The sequence below is a fragment of the Rhinolophus hipposideros genome (assembly GCF_964194185.1).
Source record: "Rhinolophus hipposideros genome assembly, chromosome: 13".
Lineage (NCBI taxonomy): Eukaryota > Metazoa > Chordata > Mammalia > Chiroptera > Rhinolophidae > Rhinolophus > Rhinolophus hipposideros.
In genome coordinates this window covers 54,098,962-54,118,548 of record NC_138059.1, presented here as the reverse complement: position 1 = coordinate 54,118,548, position 19,587 = coordinate 54,098,962, and positions in this window count along the sequence as shown.

Sequence of the window (19,587 nt, the reverse complement as noted above, 5' to 3'; positions counted from 1 at the left end):
CAATCAGCACAAGGGTCAATCCCTCCCGTTGATGTGAAAACAGCAACCAAGGCTCAACTACAATAGGAGGGCACACACAGCCCACACAAGGGACACACATGGAGCACCTGGCTCTGGTCACCAGGGAAACTGTGCTCCTGGGTCCCACAGTGCATCTACTACATAGGGCACTCTACTAAGACCAGGAGACATAGCAGATCTACCTAATATATGAAACAACACAGGGAGGCAGCCAAAATGGGGAGAAAAAGAAACATGTACCAAATGAAAAAACAGAACAAAGCTCCAGAAAAAGAACTAGACAAAATGAAGACAAGCAATCTACCAGATGCAGAGTTCAAAACACTGGTTATAAGGATGGTCAATGATCTCTGGAAGAACTTCAACAAGGACATAGGAATGATAATGATGAAGATAGAAAACATAAGAAAGAACAGGTCAGAAATAAAGAATATAATAACTGAAATGAAGAATACATTAGAGGGAATCAACAGTAGATTAGATGAAGTAGACGATCAAATCAGTGATTTGTAAGATAAGGTAGCAGAAAACACCGAATCAGAACAACAAAAAGAAAAAAGAATTCAAAAAAATGAGAAGAGTTTAAGGGATCTGTGGGAAAACATCAAATGTACCAACATTTGCATCATAGGGTACCAGAAAGAGAAGAGAGCAAGCAAGGAATTAAAAACCTATTTACAGAAATAATGATGGAAAACTTCCCTAACCTGGCAAAGGAAATAGACATACAAGCCAATGAAGTGCAGAGAGTCCCAAACAAGATGAACCCAAAGACGCCCACAAAAAGACACATCATAATTAAAGTGCCAAAGGTTAAACACAAAGAGAGAATCTTAAAAGCAGCAAGCAAAAAGCAGTGAGTTACCTACAATGGAGCTCCTATAAGACTCAGCTGATTTCTCAACAGAAACGTTGCAGGCCAGAAGGGATTGGCATGAAACATTCAAAGTGATAAGAAGTAAGGACCTACAACCAAGATTAATCTACCCAGCAAGCTATCATTTAGAATTGAAAGAAAAATAAAGAGCTTCCCAGACAAGAAAAAGCTAAAGAAGTTCATCAACACTAAACCAGTGTTGTTAAACCAAGAAATGTTAAAAGGACATGTTTAAGAAGAAGAAGAAAAAAAGATTTTAAAAATGAATAATAAAATGGCGATAAATACATATTTATCAACAGTTACTTTAGATGTAAGTGGATTAAATGCTCCAATCAAAAGATAGGGTGGCTGAATGGATAAGAAAACAAGACCCTTACCTATGCTGCCTAGAAAAGACTCCTTTCAGATTGAAGGACACACACAGACTGAAAGTAAAGGTATGGAAAAAGATATTTTGTGAAAATGTAAACAAACAAAAAAAGAGTGGAGTAGCAATATTTATAGCAGACAAAATATACTTTAAAACAAAGGCTACAACAAGAGACAAAGAACAACCTAGTCATCCCACTTCAGGGTATTTATCCAAAGAAAAACAAAACACTACTTTGAGGGGGCGTGTGCATCCATATGTTCATTGCAGCACTATTTACAATAGCCAAGATGTTTAGGCAGCCTAGGTGTCTATCGATGGACGAATAGTTAAAGAGGTGGCACTACATATATAACAATGGAATATTGCTGACCACAGAAGGGAATGGATTCTTGCCATCTACGGGGCATGAATGGACCTGGAAGGTATTTTGCTGAGTGGAGTATGTCAGACAGAGAAAGATGGACTCAGTGTGATTTTGCTTATATGTAGAATCTAAAGAACAAAACAAACAAACAAAGACCCAGAAACTGACTTATAGATACAGAGAACATTTTGATTATTGCCATATGGGACAGGGGATGGAGGGCTGGGTGAAAAAGGGAGAAGGGATTAAGAAGTACAAAGTGGTTGTTACAAAGTAATCATGGGGATGTCAGGTATAGTATAAGAAATATAGTCAATAATATTTTTAAACTATATATGGTGTCAGATGGGTACTAAATTTGGGTACTAGATAGAGAGGAGGGGGTTGGGGGCACAGTGCAAAAGGCAAAGGGATTATGAAGTACAAATTAGTAGTTACAAATAGTCATTGGGATGTAAAGTAAAGCATTGGAAATATAGTCAATGGTATGGTAGTAACTATGTATAGAGCCAGGTGGGTACTAGACTAGTCAGGGGAATCACTTCTTAAATTCTATAAATGTCTAATCAATATGCTGTACATCTGAAATTAATATAAAATAATAAAGAATGTCAAAAAATACAAAGGAAAAAAAGTGTTGGTGACAGTCCAACTCTCTGATTTCATGCAATTATTCCATACACAGGACACTACTTATCACTACTTTGTATAAAGAAATAGCATAATTAGCACCCAACAGCTTTTCTGTGTACTCTGTGTACAAACAGCAAAATCAGGAAAAATAAATAATAATTTTGAAATCAAGCTACCCAACTATTTGCCTTCAGGATTGTTATTACCATGAAATTAATATTTTGTTATAATTTGCCTTTTCTGTTGATGGTGCCTACAGGTAATAAGTGAATTGAGTTACTAATTATGTATAACTAGTAAAGAGGCAGTACCATGAAAATAAAAGGCAATCTTAACACTGCTTTTTCAGTATGTAGTCTGAACGACTTCCAAGTGATTTACTGAGGAAGAATCTTTGGAAATACACCAGGGGGATTGTCGACCCAGTCGTGACGGCAAGCACCATTTCACTAAGCAAACATTTCAATATACCGTTCAGAATACTAAAAAGGATGAATGGACAAGGGGGAGGCAAGTCATGTGGATTAGTCACATTTCAGATTATTTTTATGTTTTTATCATCATTCTCTTTAAAAACAAAAATCACATAAACTGATGCTTTGGAACATATTTATGCTAACCTGTGTCACAATGCTTTAATCATTTATTGCTCACTAAGTATAACAACCAGATGTTCACATTTTAAGGACATTCCACCCACTTTTAAAACTCCCAGTACAGTCCTAATTACCCACTTTCAGCTATTTGTTTCTTAGCTTGTGGCTGAAAACATAATACTGGCACCAAAGTGCCACGTGAATGAAACACGTTAGGCCATCTTGTACTTAATAAGCAGCTATCCTAAAGAAGCCACGTGGAAATCCCACAGCCAATATTGGATATAAAAACTTCCTCTATGACGTCCAAAAAGATACCTTCTTAAAAGTGAGTTGTGATTTACTGGAAAGAAAACTGTTCTTGTAATTAGAACACCTATGTTCAAGCCCCAGTTTAGCCACTTATTCAACGTGAAACCCTGAGTCACTCACTTATTTCTCGGTATAAAAGGGATTTTGTTTCCCCATAGCCCTCTCGGACTTAGGAGGAAGAAATGAGTCAATATATGTAGCAGTGCTCAGTAAACTGTACACTTCCGCAATAAATTGTGTGTAAGAGCTAAGAAAGCATTGTGTATTTTCAACACTAGATAGAAAAATGTATTCAAATGATGCTTAAGATATAAACGATAAAGAAAATGAAAGCTCCATGTCAACAAACACACCAAATAACATCTACCCTAACTGGCTACATAATTTACAGGCCCCGGGCAAAATGAGAATGTGATATCCTTTGTTCAAAAATCAGAAAAGAAGGGGAAAGAGACTTTTCTTTACTTGTCACGGTGATTTTTATTTGCTATTTAATGTCATGTTGATTGGACAGGGAGAAATTACAAGGTCTATACAGACCCTCACATGTGTAGACCCCGTGACTCAGAGCAAAGGATCTGGAGCCATTCTCCTGTGACCAGTCCCCCACCTAGTGGGGAGGGCAGCGGTTGTCACTGGGCAGAGCCAGGGGAGCAGAAGGCAGAGAACCCATCCCAGGCAGCAGAGAGGTTCCAAGTCCCCAGAGCATGCCCCATTATTCCATCAGTCTTTACTTACAGAACACAAATCCAAAGATAAAATTATTAAGAACTTCAAGATAGTGACTGCAGAGCAACATCCAGCATGGGGCCCCCTTCTGAGCATGGGGTCTTCCATCACTACATTGGACGCAGGCCCACGAATTCCCCCCTGTCATCTACCATGTCCGGGGCCCTAAATTGTTTCAAAGAAACATCATATATAGTCAGTAAGAGAACAGACTCCGAAGTTAGATTGTTGGTTTCTGTCCTGGCTCTGCCTCTCGCCAGCTGTATAATCGTGAGCAAGTTATTTTTTCTCTCTACGTATCAGTTTTTCCATTTATAAAACAAAGGTGATAGTAATAATTATTTATCTCACTAGGTCAAGTTAAAATGTCTATATACCAAGGGTTAGCAAAGATATGGAGCAAAGAGAACTCTAATTCCCCGCTGGTGGTAGTATATATATTGGTTCATCACCTTTGGAAACGCATGGCACCATCTTCGAGATTTGAACCGAAACATAACCTGTGTGATCCAACAATCCCTGTCACTTAGATATGTACCCAACAAAATCTGCCCACATGTGCAACAAGAGACATGTATGGAAATGCTCATGGCAGTAATTCACAATAGCTAATAAATAATGTGTGTATCATCAGTATAATGTACATAAAAATGTTTACATATTCATACAACAGAAGACTACACAGTCATGAAAATGTACAAACTCTTGTTACATGAAACGACATGGATGAATCTCAAAAATATAATACTGAGTTACAGAAACCAGACCCAAACAAGTACATATTGTATGATTCCAATTATGTAAAGTTCAAAAGCAAGCAAAACTATAGTGTTAGAAATCCAGGGTAGTATGCATTTTTAGGAAGAAAAGAAACCACACTAGGTATTAAGGAACCAAAAGTGTACAAGGTATGTACATCTATTTCTTCAAGAATCTAAGTCTAATGAGATTGTGTACATAAAAAGTGCAGTATGAGATCAAAACACATAAACCACTATAATGTTGTTATCTTCAATAATAATATTTACATAAGCTTATATCTAAAGATTTTTTTCTGACATTTAGTCAATCAGACAAATAATGTCTCATTAGCAGAAATTCACTAAGTGGGCCAAGGGCTGTGTTTCCATCAAGAGTTTAGGGCAGATGGAATGGAACAAATTCTTCATTTCACTTCATCTCTCCTCAGCCCAGACGTATATAGCCTAAACAACTCCTGTCAACAAGAGAGGATTATAGAGTAACTCAGATAATGTGACCTAGATGTGCTTATTTAATCATTGTTCTATTTCTTTGTCTGGGAAACAGTTCAAGCAAAGTGCAGCCAGAACTTCTTCTCTGAGGAAAACCATTTGTCTTTAAAAAAACAAAAAAAAGTAATAATAACAGTAGCAGCAGGAGCAAAAATAGTAATAATGTCCTTACACTGAGAAATTGCCAATAAATACAAAATGTTTTTATTTTATGTTTTATTTTCCTCTAAAGTTATCTGATTGTTTTTTTTTACAGGGCACTATAGCTCTTCATTTTTAACAGAGTATTTGCTGCCTATCTTATTCCTGCTACATTCATATAAAGGTATTCAATATTATAATCATACTGAGAAAGTTTCCAAAGATCATGCATCCTTAGGTCCAAAAATGATTTTTGCAGCAGCAAAAAAAAAAAGAAAGAAATAATAAAAAGAGTATACTACTTAAACAGATGACTTGGAAGTTCAAATTCTTGAAGATTAAAAAGAATATAAAATAAAAAGATACTGAATTCTGAAAACAAAGTATAGTTGTTGTTTTTTTACCCTCAATGTTGATTACTGAGTGTTGGAGTACAAGCTATATTTCAGACAGATTGATTCTCCTATTTGTTTCTTGTTTCTGGGCAAATAACATTCATTTTAAGGACAGAAAAATAAGAAACATTACCTGTTTTCCCATCTGTCTTCACACCCCCCAAGCCCAATTACCCAGTTTAGTAAGATTTTAGGTCAACTGCATATGAATGAGAATGCATTCTTTTCTGTTCTGACCCTGGTGTAATCCAGGAAAAGTCTTTGTTTGGAGGTCTCATGTCTATTATAAATAATGATGTGATGTACATTTTCTGCACATGCATTAGTGCGGTATTTATATGAGTAGAATTCTGGGTCTAAGGATATGCATGTTACGTGATAGCAGATAGTACCAAACAGTCCTCCAGTGTTAGATCAATTTATTCTCTCACCAGATTTATTTCAAATATTTTAATTTTGATATTATAAACTCTATACATTCTAAATGTTGCATTTTATAAGTATTGCTAGTATATAGAAGTACTATTTATTTTTGCACATTCAACTTACAGTCCATGCAAAATTTAGTTATTAATTCTATCCATTATCTGTAGATTCTAAATGTATCTTCAATGTACATAATCATGCCTTCTGAGAAAAATAACACTTTCGTTTCTTCCTTTTCAATATTAATAACTTTAAACTTCTTTCTGCCTTATTGCATTGATTCAAACATTAGTCCTGATCTTAAAGGAAATATTTTTAATCTAAAATCATTACATACGATATTTTTCTATATGTAGCTTTTGTAAATACCTCTTTATCACATTAAAGCAGTTCTTTTCTTGTCTCAGGTTTCTAAAAGTGTTCATTATGAGCAGATGTTAAATTTTACCAAATGCTTTTTATGAATGAACTGAAATGTTATTTGTTTTTTATCCTTTGTCCCAATAATACAGTAGATTATATTAATTAATATTTAAATGCTAAAGCAACCTTAGATAATTAGAATACTTCCAACTTGCTCCTGATGAATTATCTTTTTTATACATAGTTAAATTTTGCTAATATTTTGCTTGCCATTATTCTATCTACGTTTATGAGAGAAATTGACTTATAATTTTACTTTCTTAGGTCTTTAAGTTTTGGTGTCAAGATAAGATGGGCTTGATAAAATAAGTTGCCAGGTATTTTTCTGTTTCTAGTTGTCTAATATGGTGTTATTTCACTATGAAATGTTGGAAATATTTTACTAGTGAAGCTATTTAGGCCAATTACAAATGATAAGTGTTTTTTGTTATTGTTGTTATCTTGGTTTATTGGTGGAAAAACTTTAACTTACTAATTAAATTCTTTTGTAAATCAAGTATTTTTGGATTTTAAATTTCTTCTTGCTGTTATTTTGACGAGTATTGTTTCAAGAATTTTTTTCATTTCTTCAAAGTTTCCAAATTTATTGGAACAAAGTTGTTCACATTTTTCTTCTCTGCTTCTTGTATATTTTTTAGTTCTGTAGGATCTGCAGTGACACCGGTGTTTCCAACACCCAGTTCTATTGGTCATTTACAAGTTCTGCTTTATAAATAGTTTTTTGCACCCTTTTTCTCTTTATTTTTCATCAACTTTGTATTAGGGATAGCAATACTTTTGTATGCCAGCTGTAGATACTTTCTCTTGATATTGTATATGATGCTTATTGCTATTGACAGGCATTTTTTCAAATGTTGTGTTATGAAACTGACAATTGTTTCTTCTACAACTTTTAACTTTTTCAATTAAGAGGGTCATCTCTGCACTCAAACTATAAAAATATTTTTCTAAACGTTATTCTAATGCTTTACAGTTTTAGATTTTATATTGAAATCCCATTGGGCTTTATTTATATGGTGAAAAGGAGGATTCTAACTTTACTTTCTTCCAATAAAAAATTAATTTTCTGAACATGGGTTATTAAAGAACATTTTTCTCCATTGATTTGTAATGTAATCTTTAACAAATATTAAGCTTCCATATATATATTTCTATGTCTTTCTGGAATGATCTATGTATTTATTATTCTATTGGTACCATACTTTTTTTAAAATTTATTAGTTTCTGGTGTACAAGACAAGGTAATATTTAGACGTTCATCATTTATATCCCTCACACTGTGAACCCCCCATCCACTATCCCTCCGACCTCACACCGAGCCATCACATTATGGTACCATACTTTTTAAAAATTTACTCAACTTTATTTTTCCTCTTTTAAAATTGAGATATAATTCATATTCCATAAAATTTAACTTTTTAAAGTACAGTTCAGTGACTTTTAGTGAATTCACAAAGCTGTAATTATCACCACTACCTAATTCCAGAATATATTCATCGCCCCAAAAGAAACCCCATATTCACAAGTGGTCATTTCTCATTCCTCTTTTCTCCCACCCTCTGTCTCTATGGATTTCCCTATTACAGACATTTCATATAAATTAAATTACACAGTATGTGGCCTTTGTATCTGGCTTCTCTCACTTGCCAAAATAGTTTCAAAGTTTATCCATGTTGTAGTATGTATCAATACTTCATTCTTTCTTATAGATGAATAATATTCTATGGTATGAAAATACCATATTTTGTTCCTCTGTTCACCAGTGATAGAAATTTGGGTTGTTTTTCTTTTTGGCTATTAATAAAAATGCTTCTATGAAAATTCATGTACAAGTTTTTGTCTGACCATATGTTTATAATTGTCTTGGTTATATACCTAAAAATGGAATTTCTGGGTCATATGGTGAGTCTACGCTTAACTTTTTGAGGAACTGCAAAACTGTTTTTCAAAGCAGTTACAACATTTTACATTCCCACTAACAATATATGAGAGTCCTAATTTCCCCACCTCCACATTCTCACCAACACTTGTTATTGTTCATTTTGTATTTATATACATCCTAATGTGTACAAGAGGTATCTCGTGGTTTTGATTTGCATTTTTCATGACTAATGATGTTGAGGCTCTTCATATGTGCTTATTAGCTATTTGCATATCTTCATTAGAGAAATATCAATTAAAGGCCTTTGAACATTTTTTAAATTAAGTTGTCATTTTGATATTGAGTTGTGAGAGTTCTTTATATATTGTGGATATTAAGCCCTTATCCATTATATAATTTGCAAACATTTTCTCCCATTCTGTAGATTGTATTTTTACCTTCTTTATAATATTCTTTGAAACACAAAGCTTTTTTTTTTTTTTAATGAACTTTGTTTTATCTATTTTCTTTGGTTGCTTATGCTTTAAATGTCACAGCAAAGAAACCTTTGCCTAATTCAACATCACAAAGATTTACCTCTGTTTTTTTCTAAGAGTTTATATTTTTAGCTCTTACCTTTAGTTCTTTTATCCATTTTTAGTTAGCTTTATATATAGTGTGACGTAAGAATCCAACTTTATTTTTCAATATTTATATCCAGTTGTCCAAGCACCATTTGTTAAAAAGATTATTCTTTCCCCCAATAAATTGCCTTGAAACATTTGTTGAAAATCAGTTGCCCAAAAATGAGTTTATTTCTGGACTCTAAATTCTGTTCTCTATTCTATTCTCAAATATATATCAATCTACCTGTACCACACAGTATTGATTACTGTAGCTTTGTAGCATTTTAAATTGGAAAGTGTGAGACCTCCAACTTTTATTCTTTCTCAAGATTGTTTGGCTGTGCTGGGTCACTTACATTTCCATATGTATTTTAGATTCAGTTGTCATTTTCTGCAAAAAATCCACCTGAAATTTTTGTAAGAATTGAATTGAATCTGTAGATGAATTTGGGGGGTATTGCCATCTAAACAACATTAAGTCTTTCAAAATGAAAATGAGTTGTATTTCCATTTATTCACATCTTCCCTAGCTAATATCAATTATTTTCTTCCAACTTTATTGGAGAGATATAATTGATACATACCATTATGTAAGTTTATGGTGTCCAGTGTGATGATTTGACACATGTATGTATTGTGAAATGATTACCAAAAATAAGACTAGTAAACACCTCCATCACCTCACATAATTACTTTTTTTGTGTGTGACTGGTAAGAACGTTTAGGATCTCTCTTGGCAACTTTCAAGTATATTATAAAATATTGTTAACTACAGTCACCATGTATAACAGTCTACTTTCAGATGATAACAACTTTAATGTCAATACCATACAAAACTCTTCCCTTTCACTCCCTCTCACATTTAATTATTTGACATCTCAATTACCATTTTTTATATTATGTATTCATTAACAAATTATTGTAGCTATAGTTATTTTAATACTTTTCTCCTTTAACCTCTATACTAGAGACAATGATTAACACACTACCTTATTACAGTATTAACAGTAGTCTGAATTTGACTATATGTCTACTTTTATATTCTCATATATTTTCATGTTACGATTAGGTTGGTGCAAATGTAATTGCAGTTTTTGCAATTATTTTTAACCTTATAAACTGCAATTATTTTTCACCAACCTAATAATTAATATCATTTTATTTCAGTTCAAAAATCTCCTTTCCACACTTATTGTAAGGCGGGTCTAGCGGTGATGAATTTCTTCATGTTTTGTTTGTTTGAGAGGGTCTTCATCTCTCAATTTCTGAAGAACTTTGCCATTTAAAGTGTTCATGGTTGGTAGTTTTTTCTTTCAGGACTTTGAATTTATCATCCCACTCTCTCCTGGACTGCAAGGTTTCTGCTTAGAAATCTGCTCATTACCTTATGAGGATTTCCTTGTATATGAATTCTTCTTGTCTTACTGCTTTTAAACTTGTCTCTTTTTCTTTGATTTTGAATTGTCTACTATAATGTGTCTTGGACAAGATCATTTTGTATTGAAATTCTGGAGACACCTATGAGCTTCATGAACTTAGAAGTCCAAATTTCTCCCCAGATTTAGAAAGTTCGTAGCCATTATTTCTTTAAATAAGCTTTCTGTCCCTTTCTCCTTTCTTCTTCCTCTGGAGCTCCAATAATGTGTGGATTGTGTTTCTTAATGGTATCCCATAGTTCATGTAGGCTTTCTTCACTTTTTTTTTTTCTTTTTCTTTTTCTTTGTTCTCTTCTGACTGGGTAATTTCAAATGATCTGTCATTCACTACAGACATTCTTTCTTCTGGTTTATCCAATCTAATGTTGATTCCCTTTAAAGGTTTTTGTTTTGTTTTGTTTTGTTTTTAAATTTCATTCATTGTGTTCTTCATTTCTAGAATTTCTGTTTGGTTCTCTCTTTTTTTTTAATTAAAGTTTATTGAGATGACAATTGTTAATAAAGTTACATAATTTCAGGTGTAAAATTCTGTAATACATCATCTATATATCTGGGTGTGTGCTCATCACCCAGAGTCAGTACTCTTTCCATCACCGTATATTTGATCCCCTTTACCCTCATCTACACCTCCCTCCCCCATTACCCTCTGGTAACCACTAAACTATTGTCTTTCTATGAGTTTTTGTTTCCTCATTTGTTTGTCTCGTTCTTTTGTTGTTTTCAATTCTATATATCATATATCAGTGAAATTATATGGTTCTCTATTTTTTCTGTCTGATTTATTTCTCTTACTGTACCATAATATTCTCAAGATCCATCCATGTTGTCACAAATGGTACTTTTTCATCTTTTCTTATGGTAGAATAGTATTCCATTGTGTATATATATCACAACTTCTTCATCCATTCATCTATTAAAGGACACTTTGGTTGTTTCCATGTCTTGGCCACCGTAAATAAAGCTGCAATGAACATTGGAGCACATACGTCTTTATAAATAAATGTTTTCAGATTTTTGGGTAGATACCCAGGAGAGGAATTTCCAGGTCATATAGTAATTCTTTTAACTTTTTGAGGAACGTTCACACTGCCTTCCATAGTGGCACCAATCTGCATTCCCATCAATAGTGTATGAGGGTTCCTTTTTCTTCACAGCGTCTCCAACACTTGTTATTATTTGTTTTGTTTATGATAGCCATTCTAACTAGTATGAGGTGACATCTCATTGTGGTTTTTATTTGCATTTCTCTGATGATTAGTGATGTTGAGCGTTTTTTCATATGTCTGTTGACCATTTGTAAGTCTTCTTTGGAGAAATGTCTCTTGAGGTCCTCTGCCCATTTTTTAATTGGATGGCTTGTTTTTGTTGTTGTTGTTGAGTTGCATGAACTCCTTCTATATTTTGGATATTAGCCCCTTATCAGAGCATTGTTTGCAAAAATCTTCTCCCATTCGATTGGCTACCTGTTTATTTTGTTGATGGTATCTTTTGCTGTGCAGAGCTTTTTAGTTTGATAAGGTCCCTTTCATTTAGTTTGGCTTTTACTTCCTTAGCCTTTGGAGTCAAATTCATAAAATACTCTTTGAACCCAAGGTACATAAGTTTAGTACTTCTGTTTTCTTCTATGCAATTTATTGTTTCAGGTCTTATGTTTAGGTCTTTGATCCATTTTGAGATAATTTTGGAACACAGTGTCAGATTGCTGTCTAGTTTCACTTTTTTGCACATGGCTTTCCAATTCTCCCAGCACCATGTATTAAAAAGGCTGTCTTTTCTCCATTGTATGTTTTTGGCTTCTCTGTCAAAAATTATCTGTCCATATCTATGAGGGGTTATTTCTGGGTTCTCAATTCTATTCCATTGGTCTGTGGGTCTGTTTTTCTGCCAATACCATACCGTTTTGATTATTATTCCCTGCAGTACAAGCTGAAGTCAGGGAGTGTGATACCTCTAGCATTGTTCTTTTTTCTTAAGATTCCTTTGGCTATTCAAGGTCTTTTGTGGTTCCACACAAATCTGATGATTTTTTGTTCTATTTCCTTAAAAAATGCCATAGGGATCTTGATGTGGATTGCATTAAATCTAGATATGGCTTTGGGTAATATGGCCATTTTAACTATGTTGATTCTTCCAATCCTTGAACATGGACTGTCTTTCTATTTCTTTGTGTCTTCTTCAATTTCTTTTAAAAATGTCTGATATGCTCAGTAATGGGTCGTTCACATAGTTGGTTAAGTATATTCCTAGGTATTTTATTCTTGTTGCTGCAATTGCAAAAGGAATTGCTTTTTTTCATTGGTAGTATATAGGAATGAAATGGACTTTCGTACATTGATTTTGTAGCTGGCAATTTGACTGTGTTTGTTTATTGTTTCTAATAGCTTTTTGGTGGAGTCTTTAGGGTTTTTTATGTATAGCATCATGTCATCTGCAAAAAGTGACAATTTAATTTCTCTGTTCCCAATTTGGATGCCTTTTATTCCTTTCTCTTGCCTGAATGCTCTGGCTAGGACTTCCAATACTATGTTAAAAAGCAGAGTTGACAGGGGACAACCCTGTCGTGTTCATGAATGTAGAACAAAGGGCTTCAATTTTTCGCCATTAATTATAATATTAACTGAAGGTTTGTCATGTACGGCCTTTATTATGTATGTTAAAATATTTTCCTTCTATACCTATTTTATTAAGTGTTTTAATCATAAATGGGCATTGTATCTTGTCAAATGCATTTTCTGTATCTTTGATATAATCATATGATTTTTGTCCTTTATTTTGTTTATGTGGTGTATCACATTGATCGATTTGCATATGTTGAACCATCCTTGTGTCCTAGAGATGAACTCCACTTGGTTGTGATGTATAATCTTTCCTGCTTCTGTTTGCTAGAATTTTCTTTAGGACTTTTGCACCTGTATTCAGAGATATTGGTTTGTAATTTTTTGTGTGTGTATTATCTTTACCAGGTTTTGGTATCAGGGTAATGTTCGCCTCATACAATGAATTAGGGAGTATTGTCTCTTCTTCAATTTTTTGAAAGAGTTTGAGTATGACGGTATTACACCCTTCTTGAATGTTTGATACATTTCACTATGAAGCCATCTGGTCCCGGATTTTTGATTTTGGAAAGGATTCTGATGAATGATTCAATTCCTTACTGGTGATCGGTCTATTTAGATTTTCCAGTTCTTTGTGACTCAACCTTGGAAGGCTATATGTTTCTAAGAATTTGTCCATTTCTTCTAGGTTATTGAATTTGGTGGCATGTAGTCCTTCATAGTATTTTTGGATGATCCTTTGTATCTCTGTGGCATCTGTGATAACTTCCCCTCTTTCATTTCTGATTTTGTTTCTTTGTGTCTTTTCTCTTTTTGTCTTAGTGAGTCCAGCCAAGGGTTTGTCAATTTTATTAATCTTTGCAAAGAACTAGCTCTTGTTGTATTAATTTTTTCTGTTGTCTTTTTGTTCTCTTTCATTTAGTCCTGCTCTGATTTTTATTATTTACTTCCATCTGCTGACTTTGGGTTTCATTTTTTCTTCTATTTCTAGTTAAGGTGTAACATCAGGTTATTTATCTGAGATTTTTCTTCCTTCTTGAGATAGGCCTGTAATGATATAAATTTTCCTCTTACGACTGCTTTTTCTGCATCCCAAAAATTTTGGTAGGATGTACTTTCATTGTCATTTGTTTCTATGTATGTTTTCTATGTTTCTGTTTCTGTGTTTCATTTGTTTCTATGTTTCTATGTTTCGCCTCTTATTTCTTCTTTGACTCAGTTGTTCTTTAAAAGTATGTTGTTTAATTTCCATATATTTATGGTTTTTCCTGCTTTTTTTTTTTTTTTGCAGTTGATATCCAAATTCAAAGCCTTGTGATCAGAAAATATGCTTGGTATGATTTCAATCTTCTTAAATTTGTTAAGTGTAGTTTTATGTCCCAAAATATGGTCTATCATTGAGAATGATCCATGTGCACTAGAAAAGAAGTCTGATGTTCTTTGATGAAGTGCTTTATAATGTCAATTATGTCCATTTCATCTAATGTATTATTTAGGGCTGATATTTCTTTATTTATTTTCTGTTTGGATGATGTATCCATAGCTCTCAATGATGTGTTTATGTCCCCTACTATAATTGCGTTTTGGTCAATTTCTTCCTTTGGTTCTGTTAGTTGTTGCCTGGTATATTGCTTGGTATATTTCAGCGTTCCCTGATTGGGGGCATAAATATTGATGACTGTTATGTCTTCTTCTTGTATAGTCCCCTTTAGCATTATGAAATGTCCATCTTTGTCTCTTGTTACCTTTTTTATCCTGAAGTCTGTTGCATCATATGTCAGTATGGATATACCTGCTTTTCGCTGAATACCAAATGCTTGGAGTATCAATTTCCACCCTTTCACTTTGAGTTTATATTTGTCCTTGTTGCTGAGATGTGTCTTTTGGAGGCAGCATATGGTTGAGTTTAGTTTTTTGATCCAATCTGCTACTCTGTGCCTTTTTATTGGTGAGTTCAGTCCATTTACATTTAGTGTGATTATTGATACATGAGAATTTCATTTCATTCTATCTCTGGTGGCATTGTGTCTCTAGTGTTTCTTTGCCTTTTTGTTGCTGTCTATTATTTCAGTGTGATGGTGTACTGTGATTTTTCCCTCTGTTTCTTCTTTTATTATGTTATATATTTCAGTTCTGGGGTTTTTATTGTCGTTATTTTTTGAGTGGTTACCATTAAGTTTATGTAAAAGAAAGTTTCATATTTAGAGTATTCCATTTTCTTCAGCATGCTTACTTTCTTCATTCTCTTATGCCCGTTCAGACCTTTACTCTCCCCCCTTTTACATTTTTGTTGTCGCAAATTATCCCTATTTATGCTGTGAGTTGATTACCGCACTTCAGTCACAAGTTGTCATTTTCCTCTGTTTCTTTAAGTGTTTTCTTTTTCTTTTCTTTACCCTGTATGTTATGTTTAAGTGTATAGTGTCTTATTTGGTGTAGAAGTTGCCATTTCCTGCTTCCGTCTGTCTCTTTGTAATACTACTGATGGTTTTGTAGTCTTGCTTTTTTGTTCAGATTGAAGAGCCTCTATCAGTATTTCTTGTAGAGCAGGTCATGTGTTAGAAAATTCCCTCAGCTTCTGTATGTCTGGAAAGGTCTTTATTCCTCCTTCATATCTAAAGGATATCTTTGCTGGATATACTATTCTTGGCTCATAATTTCTTTCTTTCAATAGTTTGAATATTTGATTCCACTCCGTCCTGGCTTGTAGAGTTTCTGCTGAAAAATCTGATAACCTAATAGGCTTTCCTTTGTAGGTTTCTGTGTTCTTTCCCTGGCTGCCTTGAGGATTCTCTTTGTCATTAATTGTTAACAGCTTCAAAACAATGTGCCTTGGAGAAGGCCTGTTGGGATTGAGGTAATTTAGGTGTTCTATTTGCTTCTTGAATTTGAGGATCCAGTTCTTTCCACAAGTTTGGGAAGTTCTCATTGACTATTTGTTTGAATATACTCTTTATTCCCTTCTCCCTTTCTTCTCCTGCTGGTATGCCCATTATTCTTATATTTCTCTTTCTGATGGAGTCAGAAAGTTCTTGTAGTGTTCTTTCATTTCTTTTCAGTCTCAAGTCTCTTTCTTCTTCCATCCGTGTCATTTCCAGATTTCTATTTTCGATGTCACAATTCTTTCCCCCATCTGGTCAACTCTACTTCCTAAGCTGGCTATTTCGTTCTTCATTTCTTTTATTGAGTTCTTAATCACCCAAAATTCTATTTAGTTCTTTATTAAAATTCCAATTTATTTGGTAAAATGTTCTTTTTGTTTTTCAATTGTGTTCCTAAGTTCATTAAATTGCTTTTCTGTGTTTTCTTGCATCTCATTGAATTTTTTTAGAACAGCAAATTTGAAATCTCTGCCATTTAAGTCATATATTTCTGTGTCTTTAAGTTCATTTTCTGGAGACTTCATTTTATTTTCTAGTTGCCTTGTTACCTTTGTTATTTGTGGTGATTAGTGAATTATTATTTCTCTTAGGCATATACAGGAGTGGGTTCTGCAACACGGTCATAGAAATAGGTCTTTCCTTTGCTTTCCAGTAGGTATTGGTAGAATTTTTTTTTCTTTCCAACTGCAGCTTTTAATTCTCTCTCATGCAGTCGTGTTATATTTTTTCTTCCCTGTTCTCGCTTCTCACACAATGGGGGGGATTCCCTGGAAGGTGGGTTTCTTCTCTGTGAGCAGGTTGCTTGGGTCACTGCCTCCATGTGGGTGTGTGAAGAGCTGCTGAAATTCTAAAGCTCTACCTGCACCAGTTTCAGAGCCTGCATGTTTCAGTGGCTTTCCTTGCCCCTACAGCGATCTGCCCAGACAGGTGGGGGTGGGGACAGGATAGGTTGTAAAAGGTGGCTCTGAGCAATGGCAGCTACAACCAACACAGCTTTTACTGCACCCAGGGCTCCCTCCCCTTTGCTGGAACTAGTTTGGCTCTGAGTCCGTGGCGTGGGCCACAGTTCTCAGAATTGCAATATTCTGTTCTTTTGATGCGACACTGCTTCCATTCTACTTCTAGCAATGAGCACGTTGGGGTTGGGTGAGTTCTGGCAAGGTGGGAATGGAGAAGCTAGGCTCAGTGCCTAAGCCTTCCAGTCTCTGCTCAGCAGAGAGGGCTTACACTGCCATTTTCACCCTTCTTCCCTCAGTCTTTCCTTAGAGGTCTCTGCCGTGAGCATTGGATTCAGCCGTATTATATGCTGATCCCTCAGGCGGGACTGTGGGCCATAAGCAGAGCACTAGCAGTCTAAAATCTTCCCTCTCCTGTGGCTGCAGTAGCTCTGGAATGCAGGGAGCTTGGAGCTAGATCTGTGTCCAGCCCCCTCACAGCCCGGTTCTCTGTACTTCCCCTTTCCTTCCTCCCCAACTCGCCTGATTTGCCCACCTTTAGATGATTTCAGTTGCGTGTCTTGCCTGTCTGCTCAGCAGGGAGTCCTTTGTGGAATTATAGTTGCTCAATTTGTTGTAAATTCCAGGGGAGATTTCAAGAAGCTCACCTCACGCCACCATTTCTATGACATCCTCTTTGGTTCTCTTTAATGATTTCTATCTCTCTATTAAACTTTTCATTTTTTCATGTATTATTTTCCTTATTTGTTTAATTGCTTTGTGGTTCCCTTTAGCTAACTACGCTTTTTTAGAACAATGATTTTGAATTCTTTTTCACACAAACAGATTTTTATTTCTTTGGGGTTGGTTACTAGAAAAATATATTTGTTTGATGGTGACATATTTCCTTGATTTTTCATGTTCCTCAATGTCTTGCATTGCTGTATTTGCATTTGAGAAGCAGGACTTCCGCTAGACTTGACTGACTGGCTTCAGGATAGAAACACCCTTCATTAGTCTTGTTAGGGATTCTGAGGCTTTCTCAGTTTCTCTGGATATGCCTGCTCCACACTTCTTGTTCCCTCTTTTGTGTGAACTCTAAGATTGAATGCCTTTTCTCTATCCTGCAAAACCAGACTAAATACTGACAGCTCTGTTTGCTTGTTTTCCCTAGGATGGTGTAGAAAGGTCAGATATGTGTCCTTTCTCTCAGCCCTGTTTTTTTGTGTGTGCTCACTAGCCATCTGCAATGGCTCACTCCCATCACCATCAGGGGTATGAACAGGGATACAGACATGGGATTAGGAGGCATATGAGTAAGGTATGAAGAGCATTGGGAGGGCCCTTGGTCCAGTTTGGGATCTGCAAGCAACACATCCCAGGCAGCTTGTGAATAGGCCTCCTGATGGCGTCCACGAAGAAGTTAGTAGAATCCACATCTATTTGATACACATCTATTTTATTCTGAGCCGTAACTGGTGTTCACATGGCTGCTCACCACCCCCCTCAGTTACGCTGTTCACATCTCAGTATTCTGGATAAGGTATAAATATAGTGGCTTTCTTTAGCAGCATCCCACACAAGTTGGGAAGCCAAATGCACACTTATACACCCTCAGTTTCCCCCATAAGAGAAATCATGAGCCAAGAAGGGCTGTCTTGGCACTGAGTTGTGTCACCTTGGGAGAGACGTGATGTTTGTAAATGGAAACTGCTCCTTACTCTCTTCAATGCACCCAATCTCAGACATTTTTTGCTCCAAAGTGTGTGCTGTGACTTCTCCACTGGACATTTCAGAGTTCCATAAAGGCATTCTTGTCTGTGGGTAATTATGAAAATCAGTGTTCTTTGTGGGGAAGATAGTAGAAGACTCTTATTCCACCATGATTATGATGTCACTTCTCTCTAGCAGTGATGTTTTGCAGTTTTAATTATACAAGGCTTGCACTTCTTTTCTTAGATTTATTCTTAGGTATTTTTACATTTCTTTTGATGCTATTGGAAATGGAATTTTCTTAACTTCATTTTTGAGTTGTTTTTTGTTGATGTATAGAAATGCACCAGCATTGATTTTTGTACAGTGATCATGTGTTCTGAAATCCTGCTCAATTCATTTATTAGCACCAATAGTCTGTGTATGTGAGCACATGTGTGTGGATTTCTTAGGCTGTCCTAATACATGTACATATCATCTGAGACTAAAGATAGTTTCAGTTCTTTCTTTCAGATCTCGATGTCTTTAATTTACTTTGCTGCATAATTGCCCTCACTAGAACCTCCAGTATAAGGCTTAATTAGAGTGACAGAATGGATATTCTTGTTTCTGACTTAGGTAGATAGTTTTTAGTCTTTCACTGTTAGATATGATATTAGCTGTCTGTAATATATTGTTTACACTATAGACAGTTTAATAATTGATAAGGCAAATCCCCACCAACTATTATTCTTCAGATTTTTGAGATATGCTCCCACATTTACTTTTCAATATAAAGTTTAATATCAGCATATCATCTGGAGAAATCTGATTGCATTCATATGTCAATGTGATAAGAATATATATTTTTATGACATTAGGACTGGCGATATATATTCTTACTTCCTTTTATGTCCTTAATTACCAATTTCATACTTTTCATCATCTAGGTCTTATACCTTTATTAAGATTATTCATACACCAATCAATATTTTGTTGTATTAAGAATACATAAAATATTTAAAATTTATATCCAATGTATGATCAAATGTTC